This window comes from Actinia tenebrosa, unplaced genomic scaffold, assembly GCF_029948245.1.
Source record: "Actinia tenebrosa isolate PJP-AT-01 unplaced genomic scaffold, QUT_ActTen_1.0 PGA_scaffold15__27_contigs__length_11533743, whole genome shotgun sequence".
In the NCBI taxonomy this organism is placed as follows: domain Eukaryota; kingdom Metazoa; phylum Cnidaria; class Anthozoa; order Actiniaria; family Actiniidae; genus Actinia; species Actinia tenebrosa.
In genome coordinates this window covers 931,116-935,632 of record NW_028292575.1, presented here as the reverse complement: position 1 = coordinate 935,632, position 4,517 = coordinate 931,116, and positions in this window count along the sequence as shown.

Below are 4,517 nucleotides of genomic sequence, written 5' to 3'. Positions count from 1 at the left end.
GATGTCTTTGAGTTTTCTGTTAAATTCTTTCTTTCTTCCTTCCTTCCTTTCTTTCTTTCTTTCTTTCTTTCTTTCTTTCTTTCTTTCTTACTTTCTTACTTTCTTTCACATCCTTTTCAAACGCGTTGACTGGAACCAAGAACCCATGACAACGCATGCGCCAGTATTGATTTACATACTACTTCAACTGCTTGATGTGAAGTTAGCTGGCGAGAGCGAAAGATAAAACTACATTCTAACCGAATTAACCCGCATCTGGCTGGAAAACAAGATTAAAGACAAGAAAGTAGAAGAATTCAGGACTCCTTTGATGCAGCTTTAAAAAGGTATGAAGGTTTTATGAATAGATACAAGAGATTTTTGTATCAGTATTCGACACTAAACTCGAAGTATCTGCAAGATAGAGTGGTTTTTATACACTTAAACTTGTTTAGTACTGAGTTCTTTTGTTTTCTATTGTGTTTATCTGATTATGACAAACTAATTATTACACTTTGCTCCACGGGTTAATGAAAACCACTCTAGCCCAGCAGGGGTTTGAATAAGACGAATAAGAATGAAGTGAAAACATCCTTATAAATCAAGCAAACGCAAGCACTTTAAATATTCCAAATGCTTTAATCATCTTGGAAACTTTGCTCCAGATTTATGGTTCAAAATTAGATTCCAGAGGTTGCTTTATCTGATACAATCCACACAGACAAGGTTGTCATCTACTCTTTTAGCGGTCGCAGAGGCTCCTGTCGAATAAAAAGGCAATCAGTCGCGCATAAGAAATAAAGCTGCTAAATATCGTTCTAGACCTGTTTACAATGGCCTGTCGTAATGCTACAATTCCGGACCACGTGTCACAGTGCTTTTGAGTATTATTTACTTGTTTAGCGATAATGCTTATCGAAAATTTACATATTAATAGGAGAAACACGTGATGGAGGTGATGGTGGTGATGACGGTGATGGTAATGATAGCGATGATGATGGTGGTGATGATGGTGGTGATGGTGGATGGTGATGGTGATGGTGAAGGTGTTTAGTATGGACGACGACGATAAAAACAAAAAGAACATGAGGATGATCGAACGGTTATCGAATGAGTGGGAAACAAAAAGGCCGTACTCTAACCCTCAAAGACAATGTAGTGCGATTTCAATATTACAGCATGTCGTACCGTGTACGTGCTGTAGGTCAATACGTATATTCCCACTCATACGAAACTCTTTGATTATACGGAACAGTAAACTCACTAAATCTAGTTCACACTTACCACACGAACGCTACCAATTCTAGGCCGCAGAGTTTTACGCCCATTCATTCCTCTTCTATGAAGTGAATTAGATTCTCTTTCGAACTTATCCTCCCAGTGTCCATCAGAAACGCCTCCCTCTTCGCTCTGGGGATTCACAGCGAATACTTCAAACTCGTGCGCTCGTGAGCTCTGTCGTCGTTTGCCAGGAATAAGCGCGTCTTCTATAACTACTTCTTGTTTGGTGGCTTGAAAGAAAGCAGGAACGCTCCCGCCCCATTTGTCATTTGGTTTGTAAGACAGCTCGGGCATCGTCGCTCGCTTTCCACCGGAATGCATTACTTTGATCTCTTTGATTTGTGCTGCGGTTTGTAGAGACAAGTGTCTTGTTTCTTGTTTGGGAGACGAAGGATCGTTGTCTGATTGGATAAGAAAAGAAATAGACCTTATTCGTGGTGTGACAATGTTTTCCCAATTCAGCGTGACAAACCTCCAGAGGATTCATTTTCTTTTGTTTTTACTCTTCGAAAAATTCATGAGTATCCCAAAGGATACGAAATGAATAACGATGATATCCCGACGAGTTGCAAAACAATAGCTCTTCATTCCCCCAGAGGTTTGTCACGTACAATTGGGAAAACATTGTCACGCCACGAATAAGGTCTATTGAAAATTTTATCAAACCCTGGAAACCCCTTACTGGAATGACCTAAGTCATAACAAGGCTAACTCACATACAGGAAGAGTTGGAATTTAGCTTGTTAGATTTTGCTGAGGGAAGGGGGTGAGGTGGAGAACCCGGAGAAAACCCCTCTAAATCAAAAAAAGAATGTGTTGTCTTTTCTATTTTATCGATCAGAAGCCATTGCATCAGTTCTAATTAAATTCAGTAGATAATCAAATGGATTGTATTACCTTCAGTTTGTAGATTGAGGTATCCTCTTTTACTCACATCAGATATTTCTGACTCCTTTTTGTCGCCACGTGGTTCGTTCAGCCCTTTGTTGGCTGTTTCCAAGTGGTGAGGAGAGTTCTCCCGATATTTTTGACGCAATACAATATCTTTAACTTTAAAGATCTGATGACACGACACACCAACACCCATTTGCCATGGAAAAGAAAGAAACTTGAAAACCGCATGTACTAACACAAAAATTCTCTCATGTTGATGTGGAAAAATTTTCCAGGTTAGTTTTCGATGAGATAAAAATAGAGGAAGCGCGCGATGTGTTTATGACGTCATAATTTGTGTATGGCCGAGTTAATATGACGTCATCTCTCGGGAAAAAAATTTATTCGAGTAAAATATTTTCATTTCGCTCATTTTTCGGCTTTAGATTTCTTTTCCTTTCTCTTTTTTTTTTTTTTTTTTTTTTTTTGCTTTTCAATGACCTTAAATTACATGGAACATCTCAGTATTACAGCTTTTAAGTTATGACGTATTTCCGGGTCCAGCTGCTCACAGTATAGAGCTTTTAATTTATGACGCATTTCTGGGTCCAGCTGCTCGCGAAAACCACTATAAAAATACGCGAAAAATGTTCTCTATGATTTAATCTCTACGTGAAACAATCAGAACTTTAGCGACAAATCCTGTCACAAAGAAAAAGTAAGAAAAACCTTCATAGAACTACTTTTTGTTTTTCCCCAATACAAGTGACGCCACACGTAAAACTCAATTGATCAACGTCTGAACGCGCTGAGGTCTCAATAATATCCATGCAAAACGCGTTTTTGAAGGATTTTGATTTTATTTCCTGAATATTGATAATGTTAAATTCACATCATTGGTTTAAGCACTTTGTTGCATGATGTTGCGTGATTTTTGCTGCAAATTTCGTTACTAGAACAGGACAATTGTCTGCCCGTGGATCAGGTATACACAGGAAACCCAGACATCACAAAAGCCGTAATACAGTTTTTTTAAGTAATGAATAATTAAATCAACAACTGAGTAATTAGTTTTAGAGTGTCTTATATTCATCCTTACAAAGAGAGTGTGGATTTTTAACTCTTAGGGTAAGTGATAGTAGGAACAGTAGGTCGCTTCTTGTCTTTATCCAAACTGCCCTGTTCAAACGACGAGGGTGGTAAGGACATGTGTCTTGTTTTCTCCTTTTGAGTTGCGTCATCGGCTAAATATAGAAAAACATAACAAGATAAGCCTTATGTATTTTTGAATTAGAAATCGGGTAGATCTCTTTAGTGAAGTGTAATTTTTATCTTATTTGATACCAAGCGTCATTTTCTTGAGAATAAGATTCTTTGCTTCAAGTTGTATCCATATTCTTGTGTCTTCTCGTGCGCAGTCGTTAAACAAGTGAATTAATGTTACTCTAGAGAATGACATGTGGTCTGAAATGGGGCCCAAGGCAAGAAAACCTGCTGGGACATGGCAGTACACCACAATTTCATACGGAGTACCTCATGGTCGCGAGTGTCCGTGTCTCATAATAGTTCTTTTCTTTTCTTTTCTTTTCTTTTTCTTTTCTTTTCTTTCTTTTCTTTTCTTTCATTTTTATTTTATTTTGTCGAACTAATGTGCATCCTCAAGGGAAATACCTAGGATAAGACTTAGAGTCCCGTTCGCGCTCTCCCTTTTGTGTAGTCTTTCACATTTATTTTTATAATTATAAATACATGCACCTTAGCTATTGATGGGTTGCAAGCACTCCCAAGAGAGTCAAAAGACAAAAACATGGCGGCCATTGTGGTACCGTTAACAATGGATGCTAATGAGAAATCTTTTGTTAAATGGTACCAACATGGCCGCGATGACGTAACGTGCAAACGAACAATAGCTAAGTTTGCGATGTCTCCACTTACCTTCAGGGCGGAGATTAACAACTTCAATTCGATCTCCACTGTCATTCACATCACATACTTCCAAATCCTGTTCCTCCCTTCCTTTATTCCGGTTCTCAATCCCTTTCAACTCTTTATCAGAAGAGTCCTTATCTGTTTCCTTCTCTCGATCTATATCTCGTACCTCAGGGGAACGACAACACGATGAACAAGCACCCATTTGCCATTGAACAAAGTCGTTATTTTTTTAGTTTTTAATCGAGCAAATGATAATTAAATCGATCAACAAGTGATTAAGAATATCAATGGCATTAATTAATATAATTATAGAAAACGCGCGCATTTATTGTGACGTCATGCACGCTGATAAGTTACCAACTCAACCACAGTTTTTTTTCCAATTCACAAAAAAAACTTCTTTTGGATCAGTATCAGACTTTCCATTAGTTATAAATATATTTCAAATCTGA